The sequence below is a fragment of the Typha latifolia genome, chromosome 12 (assembly GCF_019914945.1).
Source record: "Typha latifolia isolate L0001 chromosome 12, TyphaL0001v2, whole genome shotgun sequence".
In the NCBI taxonomy this organism is placed as follows: Eukaryota; Viridiplantae; Streptophyta; class Magnoliopsida; order Poales; family Typhaceae; genus Typha; species Typha latifolia.
Window position 1 is genome coordinate 4,823,873 of NC_133097.1, and position 14,793 is coordinate 4,838,665.

Here is a 14,793-nt window from a genome sequence, read left to right on the forward strand (position 1 = left end):
CCATTCAAGGTGTCCCTTCTTGTAGGATGCTAAGTGCCCTTAGATGTGGCAATGGCACTACTTTATTAACGAAGAGAAACTCCATGCCAAGGATGAGGTGTGTTAAGTTTTTAGTATTGGCAATTATGTACAAAATATTCTAAGTGTTTTTATACATGTACATGAGCATTTATACAAGTTTTGAAAATATTTCGATTGAAGAATTTCAAGATCAAAGGAGAAAGGTTTCTGCATTTGCACTGCGTTCGAATGCGCTCTCAGGAGTTCACACATACAGAGAATGCGTTCAGCGCATATGAATACGTTCACAGGCGTTCACACATACAAAGAACACGTTCAGGCCATTCGAACACATGCACAAATGTTCGCACATACAGAGAACGCGTTCGGCAATTCGAACGCGTATATAAGAGTTCACAAATACAAAGAATATTTTTCTGTCATTCGAACGCAGTCAAAGGCCATTCAAATGAACTCTGCATCCATTCACAACATATTCACACATACAGAGGAGTGTATTTGCGCGTTGGAACTCAACTAGTGAAAATCAAGTCATCGCGTTCGAATACACTTGGGCCCGTTCAAATGCACTTGAGAATAAGTCAGCCCGTTCGAACGCACTCGGGCCACGTTGGAACGCATCTGCGTAATATGCAAATTTTGGACTTACGTGAGTTCGGATATAACTTGGATTTGGTTCTATCTTGGTTACATATATAAGCATTGTGATGGCCTAACTCTGCGGTGGTTGGTGAAGATAATTAAAAGAGAGTTCTTAAGGCTACATCATTTTTTCTACCAACAAGGTTCGTCTCTTATACATCGCATTAAGCTTTTGTCTTAAGGGTCATCTAGACGAAGGATCAATCTCAAGGGCTACTGAGATTGGATATCAATCACGGAAAGTGGTGAATCGTGGGTTCTAGCGAGCAAGACTGAGAGGAACAAAGTCGTGGGGATCAACGGGTTATTTTGTGAGTCAATCTTGTAACTGCTACTATTTTCGTGATTGGTTTTGATCCGAGTTTGGATCCGTAGTTTTTTTCCGTTTAGGTTTTTCCATGTAAAAATCTTGGTGTTCATCTTTTCTTTTGTTTTTTAATATTTATTCCGCTTTTACTTAAGTAAAGAGGTGATATCATTGCCTAGGGTTTAGATATATACGTGTGTCTAGGTTTTTTTTAAGTTGAAAATCATCGATGCTTGCAACTGTGATATCAACATGTCCCTTCCACATGCCAAGACTTATTTTGACACTTCTAGCCATGCCTAGGACTGATCGATCAACATAATTAGTGGCCTTCATGTAGCTGCTATCTCTTTCCAGCTAAGGCTAAGTCATTTAGCCTTCGTGTCCGGCATAAAGTTGTGGATTACATCGATATCAATCGTTTCACTAGGCCACTAGCTCTTTTTGTGCCCATGGCTACAACCCATCGAGGAAGGAGAATAGATGATCTTCTTCCATCATGTTAAAGATTGATAGCACCAAACGAGTGAGCTCCTTAACAAGTATTTGAGGGTGTTGTTATGCTTCAATCTCCATAACTCTTTTCGAGCCAAAAACTCAACATTTTTAGGGAAGAATTGCAACTTGATCTCACGCTTCAACCAAGTGTCAATATGATATAGACCCTTCTCAATCTCTATAGCATGTCAACTCCACCATAACATAGAGTTGTCAGTGAAGTACATGGTCGTTGTTTGAACCTTCTCGTCTTCATCCACAAACTGCATAGTGTTGAGGTAATGCTCCATGTTCCATAAGAAGTTCTCAACTTCTTTGGCATTAGGGGTGTAAATGAGTCAAGCCTGAGCGAGACTCAGCACGAAATTAATTTCTAGCCTTAGAATTGGGCTCAGGCTCGACTCAGCTTAACTCGAGCCGAGCCTGAGCCGGGCCAGACAGAGCTCGAGCCTGAAATAAGCCTATCATCAAGCCGAGCCAAATCGAGCCCAAACTGAGCCAAAGAAGAAGAAGAAGGAGGAGGAGGACGAGGCGCACCACGATGGAGGACGAGGCGGCACCGGCGGAGGACAAAGTGGCACCCTTTTATACCGAGCCTATCGAGTTGAGCTTGAGTGAACCGGCTCCAGTTTAGGCTTGACTCGATATTAATTTTGAGCTGATTTTGGCATCTCGGGCTTGACCCAGTTCTAATCGAGCCGCTCGTCGAGCTTGACAGCCCTACCTGGCATCTTGTACACAACGGAAATAATGAGGTTTGGCATCGCGCGACATAAGCGAGTCCCTTGTGGGGGAACCTTCGTGTGTGACCCCACCTTTTGGAGGACGATACCTTGGTTTTGAGATCATCGATCTCCTCAACCTTGGCCTTAGCTCCCTCCAAGTCTTGCTTATCAATTCCTTTATTATTTTGTCAAGCAAACTTTGCTCTAAACTCACAAAATTGAGATTTGAAAGCGTCCATCGCAGTATGTACACTTTCCTCAACGGCTCTCGTGTTATCTTTGAAGTCAACTTTGAGATTCTCCAATAACTCTAGTCGGTCGTCAAAGCGCATAAAGAAGCCTCAAGCGCTATCCTCTATAGGTACAAACTCCTTTAGGCACTCCTTACTTTTGTCTCGCTTGGGGTTCTTTTTCTCGGGCATGACGTTGACGATTGCTACTTCAGAAGATAACATTGTAGTCGCAAATCAAAGATGTCTTTGATACCACTTGTCACAGACTTAATTTTTTTAATCAGTTTGCTAGTCCGTACGACACCCTATTTTCTTCGCAAGATGAAGTAAGCCTTGAATGATAGTATAGAAGTAATAAAGGGAAAGAGACTTTAATAACTTAGAAAAGATAAGCTTCCTCAGTAAAGTTCTTATTTATATTTCATTCACTAAAATTTTAGATGGATCACAAGCAAACAAGAAAAGACAATTAAGCAAACGCTAAGAAACATTGCAAGCCTACACTATTCAAATAAGGAGATCTTGTATTGATTCATCAACACATAAAAAGATTTTCAGCTAAAAGATGTGGTAAGTTAAAGTCTAGAGATGATGATCTATTCAAAGTATTACAATGTGTAGGGAAAAAAATGCTTACAAGATAAAGCTTCCAGATGATTATATAGTTTCTGAAACTTTTATTGCCACATATTGATCTCTATATAATGAAGACATTATAGGAGACAACTCAGGAATGAGTTATTTTCAACCCGAGGGAGGGTAGCCTGTTCGAACAAAGAACACAGTTCACCAATGATACATTTTGTCGATCCCAGTACAGCAGAAGTATGTTCACCGACATTTAGCCTCCGACGTTTGAGTCGAATGCCGGTAAAATGCTGCAAGTTCTGTAACTATTTAATTCTTCGTCTGTTTTCATATAGAAACAATCATTTTCCTTATCTATATAAGAAGATGCTCAATTTTGCAATTTGGCAGCAATTAGATTATTTTTCTTTTGGCAACAATAAACTAGTGTTGAATTCCAGTTCAAGTTCCTTCCATTGGAACACTCATTCAAGTCATTTGATAGTTCAAACTAAATGCAATATTCTAATTCAATGCCATCTCTTTGAGTGATATTAGTATTAATCTAAACCAAGGTGTAGTATATAAATGTTGAATATATTGAATGTAAATCACAAATACGTGGAAAGATAAGATGTTAAATATAAATTTTTCTAATTGTTCTTGAATTCATTTGGGCATTATTAAATTAGCAAACTGGCCATTTGTTATCTAAGTTTTATACGAAGCAATGTCTCTCATCGCAATTGCTAATAATTCATATCAAGGTTTTGATGCTTGACTTGATTTACTTAAAACGCAACTGGAGAAAGATGTGGACATGGGCTGATTCTATAAAGTGGTTGGTGGTCGACAAGGCAAAACTCGTGCAAATTTGTATATAGAAATATATTAAATTAACAAATATATTTATAAATATATATTTAAGAGAGATCTAAATTATAAATAAATATTTCTTGTGCATTTCAACCTTTTGTTATAATGTACACTTTGACTTTTGATATAAATAGATGACATATTTTGGTAATATTTAACGATTTTGAGAGAGTTTGTTAATTTGATACTCATATGATTTGACATATATATTATTTTTTTCTATACTAAAATACCGGCCTTTTCCTAAAATAAAATTGTTTTAAAAATATTCTAGGATGCTACTACCTAGACTATTGGTTGTATAAACAAAGTTAGTTGAAAAGCACCTTAGAAGACCATATCTCTACCAAACCCTTTGACTATGTTAGGTTTGAATCTAAGTCCACAATGTAGCTAGTTGATCCAATTCTTTAGCAAGGGTTAAGATACCTTGAAGTAGCACGTATATAAGCACGTAAGCCCGCAAACGAGCTTACATATATATTTTTTTAAATAATAATATAAGGTTATTATTTTTTTCTTTTTATTTTTTTGTTATAAGCCCATTTATAAAGCTGTATTATTTTTTTAAGAAGTTTTTAGTATTGCAAAAGCCCATAATAATTCTATAATTTATTACTGACTTAGTAAATTTTAAATATTTTTAAGAAAAATTGAAGAAGTATGAGAGATGATTTAATATAGGGGTGTAATTATTACTTAGATATAATTGAAAAAAAGTAAAAAATATCTATTTTTAAGAAAATATGATTATGTGTCATTTAAATAGTACTAAAATAGTATTATTAAGTATGTAAAATATAAATGTAAGTCAACCATTTTGGACCTGTATTAAACTTATCAGTAAATTATGTTAAAAAATAAAATTTTAAATTTTCCACGGATGTTCTTTTTTCTAGTGTTATTTATTTTGTCGACAAAGATGAAAGAGAAGTTCTTTTATAATAAAAAAAAATATGAATCTTTTACGTGAGGAAAGAGAGGAAGAAGAGAAAATAGATAATATTGACAAGACATTCAGATAATAGATATAAATCATTTCAAAGATAAATATAGAATCTATCTGAATTCAAATTAAAATTTTATTTTATGTTTTCTCTTTATCGAGGAGTGAGTTTGGTTAGGGATAAAATGATGTTTGATTACTAAACGTGGCTAGAGGTTATTAACCAAGTTTAAAGACATTTAACATTAACTTTTCATAGAGGTGATCATCAGGTAGGCTAGACCGATTTTAGGCTACGCCTACCAGGCCAATTGTGGTGGTCCCTATGTTTGCCAGCCTACCCATGAGTGCGTCGGGCTGATCTAGAATAGTCTAGCTTGTTACTGCCTGCCAGCATTTGAGAGAGCAGGCTGGCCAACCGAGCTTAATAGGTTTGGGTCCTTCTTGCAACATCTTGTCGTATAGCTTCTACCACCATTATCTAAAATGATACATAATCCAAATTCAAGATTACTCTGGAAGCAACTTGGATTCATTGTCATAGATAGGAAGCGAGCTCTTAAGAGAAGGGCGAGAGTTCCTTCCCCCATCCTCTTCTATGGATTTCTCTAGTGAGTCAGTTGATCTACCGAGAGAGTCTTAGGCTTTTGGGCTGGGTTTTCAGGTCGGGCCATTGGGCCAGCTTGAGGGCATAGCCAGGTGGGCAAAGGGTAGCCCGTGCTATCCATTGACAATTTGGGCGCAGACGGGGCTAGGCCAGGTGCAAACTGAGTCTTGTTCGTGCTTAGCCCAATCCAAACTGAGCTAGGCCAAGCTAGACTGGACCGGGCATGGATAGGTTGGGCCATATGATCACCTCTAACTACTCCCTCTAGAGTTCAATCTACTATCATCAATCAAGTCTTGTGCCCAGTATTTCTTCCGGTTATCTCATCATTCTAGAAAGTTATGCTCTTCCATACACCAAAACAATTTTTTTAGTCATATCAAACTCACTCATTTGAGATCGTTTGTCAACTTTGTCCACCCTTGTCCTAACTCATTACTCTTCTTCAAATTTAATCTACATTGCACACTAATCTCGAATTCCCAGCCTAATTTTTGGACTCCACCAATCACACCATACTATGATTAGTGAATTACCATGACTCCATTAAGATCCGCATACCCACTAGAAGCACCATCAAATTGGCTTCACCAAATCCTAAAATTTAGGAATAATGAATGAAGATATTCATAATCTTGAAATTACATATTTTATTGTGCAATAAATCTAATGAAGATTACCCTTAAGATGGAAAATTGTTTATTATGATTGCACAATTGATTCTTATTTATAATCACCAGACTGGCAAGAGTACCACTAAGCTATTAGCTCTTTAAAGATACAGAAAAAAAATTTATTTTACCTCCTTATGGTTAGATCAAAATTCAAAGTGTCTCCCTGAATTTTATTTGCGACACTTTTAATCCCCTTATATTTTTAACCTATGTGATAGTTAGTTTTCTAAAATTAACAGTGAATGTAATATATCATTAACTATTAAACCTTTGATCATTTTCCATTTCTATTATCTCTTTTTGTAAGATTTTCAAATCCAAACCATAAAAGTAAGAAAAATGAAAATGAAAGAAGCACACGACTAAAGATTGTCACAAAAAAGATTATAATTTTTTTGTTGTAAAGAAAAAAGTTTTTTATTGTTCTTTTTTATATTAGAACTAACATCTACCTAGCAATTGGGGTTTAAAACTATAACAGGGTTAGATGACACAAACAAAAATTAAAAGAACAGTTTGAATTTTGGCATAACGACAAAGTATAAATTATATCTTAGTCAATGTTTAATCGTGAAGCGAGAAAAACACATTCTATGATTTGGAAGTGTTTAGAAGAATCTTACACATTCAAGAATAGTCGTTTGTAGGATTGTAGGAGTTGAATTGGGTTGGATATGCATAAATATCAATTCCATATCTATTTCATTTTGTCAAATTCGGACCTAAAATAGATTTTAAATGGAAACATAAGTCTGTTAGGTTTTTATTTGTTGGCAATTGTGTACAAAATATTCTAAGTATATTTTTTCATGTATATGAGCTTTACACAAGTCTAGAATATCTTTGGTTTGAAGAATTGCAAGATTATTGGAGAAAAACCGTCGAGTTCACACCGCGTTCACAAACGCGTTCGAACGCGGATACTGCGTTCACACAGACAGAGAGCCGCGTTCACAAACGCGTTCGAACGCGGGTATTGCGTTCACACAGACCGAGAGCTGCGTTCATAAATGCGTTCGAACGCAACCTGAAGAATTCAAGCTGTCGCGTTCAAATGCAGTCGAGCCCGTTCGAACGCACCAACAAGGTTTAAGAATATTGTACTTTCGTGAGTATGGATAAGATTAGGATTTGGCTCTATCTTGTACTTTCATGAGTGCGGATAAGATTTGGATTTGGCTCTATCTTGAAGATCGTGAGTACGGATAAGATTTAGATTTGGCTCTATCTTATACTTTCGTGAGTACGGATAAGATTTAGGTTTTTTTTCGTTTGGGTTTTTCCACGTTAAAATCTTGGCGTTCATCTCTACTTTCGTTCTTAATATTTCTACGGACTTTTACTTAAGCGAACGAGTGATATCATTGCCTAGTATTTAGATACATACGTGTGTCTAGGGGTTTTTTCAAAGTCTACTTATTATCAAATTTTGTCGGAGTTGAAATGGATTCAAATTCTTCACAAACAACGAGTACATTGTGAAATAAAAACTATATATATAATAATCTTATTCAAAGCAACAAGTCAGACCTTTTAATATTCTATTATGATAGTTCAATAACTAAAAATTAGAGCACAATACTTTTATGATCTCACCCAAAAATACACAAGCTAAAATATCTATGGCAAACATAATAATAGTACAACAGATATTTTTTAAGATAATGGATTATATAATTTAGGTATTGAACTATATATAAATTGTCTATGAACTACTAAGAAAAATTATATCTTCATCAGAGCTCTAATGGATACTCACTCCTGACTTGACTCAAATATGAATGTAGTTAGATCCTAAACTACCTTTACTGAATTTGGCCCATTTATTATATTAAAAAAGATTAAGATCCATAACTGTATTATTATTCATTTCAACACTTTGTATGACTGTATACTCATACTTGGAGTCTTACATATTTCAATAATACGAATCGAAGAAATGTAATTTAAGAGCGAAAATTGCCCACTTTCCTATTTCATGATTTTGAAATTACTTCGCTATTATAAATGTTGGTTATGACAAGCGAATTAGGATTGCTACAAATATAAAGTTTTTATATTTAGGGAAATTTGCACTTAATCTGGTAAATTTTCATATTAAACTTTTTTTTAATATTTAAAATCAATCCTATGTTATAAGATTAAATTAAAACTAACACCGTCTACGAAGATGGCATAATAGAAGAACAATTCCATCAACATCAACCCATTATATTCTAAAATAGGAATACCAAATATGTCATTATCTTCTTCTTATTCCTCTTATTTTTTGGACCATAATTTTACCATCTTTTTTGCTTACCACAAGTTTCACATCTAGAAGAGAGAGAACATTATTATCTTTGAATTTTCCTCTCTATTATTTATTAGAAAGTTACATCCTATTCGAAATTCTTGAAAAATATTTTCGTTGGATAAAACTCATGTATTAATTCCTCATGGATTCCATTTGTTTGACAATTTTATTATCGGCGCGAAGGTGGGCCTATGTTAGGTAAAAGTATATTTGGTAATGCTCTTAGTACAGTTAATTTAACCTAACAATCAAGCTAGATCCAAATTATGTAATGTAAGGTGCGACTTGTAAATATTCAAAGTATGAAATCTACGAAATCTAAATGCAAAATTCTCCTAAATTTTTCTAGACATTACCTCGAAATTGCAGGTGATAGAACGAGTGCAAAACTGAGTCATTCATGACAGTGACATTAGATCTCTGAAGTGTTGAAAGATCCATCTAATTTCTGGAAATTTTAGGTAATGACTATGATTTTTGGTTAGCAACTGTAGATGATAATGAGAGGTAAATTCTGCTAGTCGATTAGTTCTTGGTTCAGTCTTCCATCGATTCTTTTAAGTACTATTTGAGAATATATCATAACCCCTCCTTCAAACGAATACTTACTCCATATTCAACTCGAAGCTGCCGCCGCCGGTGGCCGTTCACAGCTCGGTCGGCGGTCAACCAATTTATGTATAATTATATATTATTATATTGTGGTCGGAGTCCACTCTCTTCAACAACTCAATTCAATTCATATTAATAACAACAAGAAATTAAAAAAATAAATTATTATGTACTTCAATTTCCTCGCTACCCAAACAATTATTCCACGCGCCAAAACTCGCATAAAATATATGGTAAGCTAAAATATCAGAGCCTTTTCAAGATCGGATCGGAGCGGTGAGATTTTATTATTATCCAATTTTGACGGTATCGATGAAACCCGCATACAGAGTCTTATGCGGACTCACCGCATAGAGATTTTCCCGGACTTTGCTATGTGTGCATATATGCATAGGGGGCAGACGGGAAAAGCATCGCTTTCCGCGTGTCCGGTTTCGAGGAGCCCAAGAGGAAATGGACGGCTAGATGGAGCCCAGCGGCTGTTACCAGTATCCCAATCTGACGGCTTACGATGAAATGGCGGTTGCCGGCCTACAATTTGCTGTCCTCGGATTCCCCCTTCCACCCGTTGTCGGCGTTTTTTAAGAAAACAACCCCCAATTCCTTGGTTTTTATTAAAACAACCCCAGCTACTCTTCGACAAGTAATTAATAATTTCAATCATAACGTTTCCTCCCAATGCTCTCTCCTCTTTCTCCTATATAAGAAGGGGGTGGAGTTCCTAAAAATCTTGTTCCAGGGGAGGGTGGGTTTTTTTGGTGGTGGTCTCTTGCTTCTCATTTTCTGCATTCATTCCATTGGGGAGAGGAGGAGATCGAGGGAAAGAGTTTATTAGTTTCTTCTTTGCTTTCTTTTTCTTTTTTATTTTTCTATTGTTTCTCTTTCTTTGATACATATAATCCTACCATCCTTGCTATTTTTTGTACTCAAGGATGAAGTATTTTGCATGATCATTTTGGTTTTTTCGAAAGTATACAAATTAAAGTACGACTGGTTTCGCATAGGATACTCCGTGGATAAATTTTGTAAATATTATTTACGAGTAGTGTTGTTCCAAAGATGGAGAACGTTCTCTTAGATCGATCTAACAGGAGTTTACAAGGTTACAGTACTATGTTTAATAGCTACAAAGGATCTGGAGTTAGATCACATCATAACTCTATGAATACCTATTCTACTTGTTCATCGTGGAGCCGTCCTTTACCTAACGTCAATGGTGGCGTCGTTGCCAGCACGACGGGCTTTTCGTCGTTTCCATGTTATCCTCCACCTCTGTATTCAAGACCCATAATTTCTTCTCCTTCTCTGCCTCTCATTCCTCTCCATCAACCCCCTCTCCTTCCCCTCCCTTTCTCCAAATCCTCCTCCCTTCCATCTCTGAACAATAAAGTCACCAACACCATCTCACTAAAGCCAAGAGACCAGAAGAAGAAACAAAGAGCTCACGCGAAGGAGAAGCGACCGTCAACTGCAACTATCTCTCCGTCCGAGACTCCGAAGCGAGAAGTGAAGGATGCAGTTCCGAAGAAGCCCAGAGAGGCAAAGGGGTATACAGAAGACCGCATGTACTCGCTCTCGCCGCCGCCGAGTAGTCTTCCACTGCCGAGGTTTTCTCTTCTGAGGCCAAAATCTACGGCCACCTCCTGCAACGCAGAGGCACTTGGGGTAGTTCTTGGCAACAGTGGTGTGGTGGATACCGGCGCCACCGATGACCTCCGCCGGCTTCTTCGCCTTTAAGAAGAAGGAGATCGTGACCTAATTTACTTCTTTCTTTTTCTGTTTATTTTTCGGGAAAAAGAAAGAGTAAGAAAGCTTGTGGTAGGAGGATCTATGGTCGGTGGTCCTGTCGTATAGTGTGAAGGTGATGGCCTCTCTTTGATGCTTTATAGTACAAAGTTTACGAGAAGATTGCAGTACAAAGCATAAAGCTTGAAAAAAGATCAGGAGGAAAGTGGAAAAACTAGGGTTTGTCCTTTCATTGATCACCTACATGTATCGTGTACTATTTGGATCTGAGGTGGGTGACGTTAATTTTACGTGTGTTTATGTATTAGTAACATTTAGCATAAGAAATATTAATGGCTTTTGGTTCATTGTTAGCATCTTGATTATATTGTATCTTGAGATAGTTAAAATGCTTCAAATTATCATAATTTTTTTAAAAAAAAATGAGAACTTAATAATGTTCTACTAAATAACGACAGTATTAAGAATCAAACATAGTGTTTTAACTAACTGAATTCTATCCCATTGGTTAAAATTATCATATATTGATAAATAGCGTGAGACATTACGTGCAAAAAAACAAAATGAGGCGGTAGGTATAACAGAAAAAAGAGTTTTATTGTGCATAATTATCACTTAAATTTTTTAGTTAATTATCATAACTGTCACTAAATTTTTTAAATGTCATATTGATACCAAAATTCTTCTTTGACTAGTTTCTTTATATTAGTTTCTCAAGAAATATCCACAAAATATTCCTAACATGTGACGGTTTAAGTCTTTTGTTTTTATTTTGGTAGATCACGAGCAACATAAAAGGGTTAGCTTTTCCTAATAAATAAATTAGACAATTATACAAACCTCTAAAGCTATGCGCATATAGTAGCTATGCTTGCACATAAATGATAAATAAACTTATTTTTCTTGGGGACGCTTAGAGTGTGAAGCATTTATCAATCTTTTCTTTTCTTGGGCAGAAGACATTCTTTTCTTTTACTTTAATATTGGGTAAGAGTAGATAGCTAGCGTTTGGACTTTTTAAAACAATTTACACATGGTAAGACTATTTTCATAATATAACTAAGTTCAGGTCTCACCATGAAATTGTATTTAACTGATGTTTTATGCTATTTTTTAAAGAGCTCAATAACCTTCTTGAGGAGTATAATAGTTTAAAGAATATAGTAGTAATTGTGATAAAGATTTTAGTCGCAATTATCTAAAAGATCTTCAAGAAAAATTAAGTTTCTATGATAAGCGTTACATCTGTAATTCAATTATTTGAAAAATATCTGCCATGTGTGCTGATAAAATAATCTACCAGACTGTCTAATTGATATTCTCTCATCACTGACAGCTGAACAATCTTTAGTTTGATTTTAAATATTCAATGGCCACTTTGTCGTGGAGGCTACTAAGAGAGAGGGATGAATTTAATATTGATTGATTCCACTAATTATGAATAGATTTAGTATGTGCAATTATTGAAATTATAAGATCAGATACGAAAGCTAGTTTGTATACATTAGTTGGAGCAGTTTCACAAAAGACAAGCGGATAATGTTTAAGGTTCTTGAAAGATAGCTCCTATTTGTAGTCATTATTTGTAAAGATACACTAATGTTGTAAGGACCAAGCTGGGAGTATCAGACGACCACCAAATGGAGAGCCAAATCATAACCAAACAGGGAGTCACGATTCAACAAGAACTAGGAAATATGCACTATTTTTTTAGTGAAGGTACATAGACTAGTCATTCATTGAGTTCCAAATATGAGTACAAAATAAGCCGCCAATAAACTATTTGAATGCCGAATAAATTTTTTGTAGATATATACACAAATGCCAGGTAAATATTTTTGCCAGTGTTTAACTGCAGACCGAAAAAAAATTGCTTTTCTAGCACTTATACACATCGGCTATAAAATATTTACCAACAGTTTAAATGTCGAAAGAAATATATTAGCTAGCGTAAATAATCATCGATACAAATACTTTACTCAGCAATTATAACTATTTGGATAATGTTTTTACAATTAATTAACCGTATCGATTTAAATTGCATGTCCAACATTTATACATGTCGTAAAAAATATATGTAGCAACATTTATGTGCACGCCAGAAAAAATATATGTACCGAATTAGTGGAGACTGGTTATGGGCTCTCGTGATACAAACCACATAGCTCGGGCAAAAGAGCACTAGAGGAGAAGGAGCTTGATCGTCTCCAGTGCCGAGCTCTAGCAAGTTTCAGAGATCATTGGCAGTGGGATACGCTCGGTTAATTGATTGCTACTTTTACTGGGAGGGCACCAATAACAATCCTCGACACTGTCACCTTCTGCTAAGAGCTTGTATGGAGATTTCAAGTTGAAGTTCCCTGAGGGAGAGAGGGTCCACACTATTATATCTCAATTTATCCCCTCTTATTTTTTAGGAAAATTATCATTGCACACCTTCCATTTAATTATTCTAGCTAGTTCGAACCCTACTTTTTATTCTAAATCAGGCACTGTATTTTCGGTAGAAATATTCAAATAACATCTTGTCACTAACTTGAATGATTAGCTATAACAATATTCTCAATTACTTAACCATATCATCCAAAATTTTAAAAATATATCTCGCCACTATTCTTGACCTAATCCATCTAAAGTAATATTCGAGAAATACAAATTTTATTATTCTCTTCCAATGTAATATGAGAAATGAAATATATATATATATATATATATATATATTCTCTTCTAATGCCTTTTAATATTTACCACTCACTTTATAGAGGTGTGGGATCATTCTAGTAAGTTTTATTTTCCTGGATAGCGTTCAATTTGAAGAATGACATTAAAAGAAAATAGAGTTTATATTCTGATAGAATTAATGAAATTAAATGAGAGCTTGACTGTCACTGTTTCCCATATTTGTCTGTAACAATACAGTTACACAATTGAATGGGCCATATGTACAGTTTTAGTAAGATGGTGGGCCAGGTCTAGAAATAGTCAAATAATTTGTTTGAATACGAATAAATCAATAATATGTGGTGCAAATAAAAGATTCCATATGGACCTACACCATGTTTGTCTCCAAAAATTAGTGTTTTGCATTTTGCCACGTCTGAAAACGTAGAAGATTTTGAGAAAATTGGTTTTAGTCACATACCAAAATCTTTGCATATTAGTGTAGCTATAAAGAGTTCACAATGTGAGATTGATATAGTTGGAATAGATTGATAGTTACAAGTATAACAAATTATATGAAAATTTATACCATGCCCTAATTTAGGAGATACCGGTCTTCTACGGACACATAACAACAGATAAAAAGAAACATAAACATACAAATATTTTATGCGAAAATCCTCTTGTAATCAAAGGGTGAAAGCCACATATAATTTTTTAGGATCTAATCAACCACTAAACTATCACAAATACAAGATTAATACTTACCGACAGCCCACCAAATATCACAGTTATCTTTGAAGTAATTTTGCTGATCAGTTAACCTAGTCTGTATAAAAGTATTCAATAAATTCATATGCATAGTGTGTGTATTACTCTCTCCTTTCCCTCTCTTGTAACCTTTATGAGAGAGGTAGGCTTGTCGCTTCGGATTCGTTGAGATCGCTAAAAAGATTGATTTCATCAAACCCTAATCTCCCACGCCTCCCCTTTTTATTTGACAAGTCTCCAATTTCCTCTCTTAGCTTTTTTTCTCACCTTCCTCGCTTTCTCTCTCTTCTCTTATTCTTACTAAAGGTGTTTGTTGTGCACCTATTACGAACCAGATCTAGACCAATTTTTTCTTAAGAAAATTTTGATATTTTAATGGATGGTAACCTCATGAGTTAGGAATCTTATTGGCATTAGTTTCATGTGAGTCTAAGATCTAGGTGAAAATATATAATCAAAATAATGGAGGAAGATCATAGCGGGACAAAAAAAAGAAATATCTGATGTTGTGGTAGTAATCAGAGGGCGGTAGATGGCCAAGGCTAGTGTTATATGGGCTGTAAGGTAGGGTGGCTCATGAAAGAAGGTGGTGGCTAGGGTTTGGAACTTGG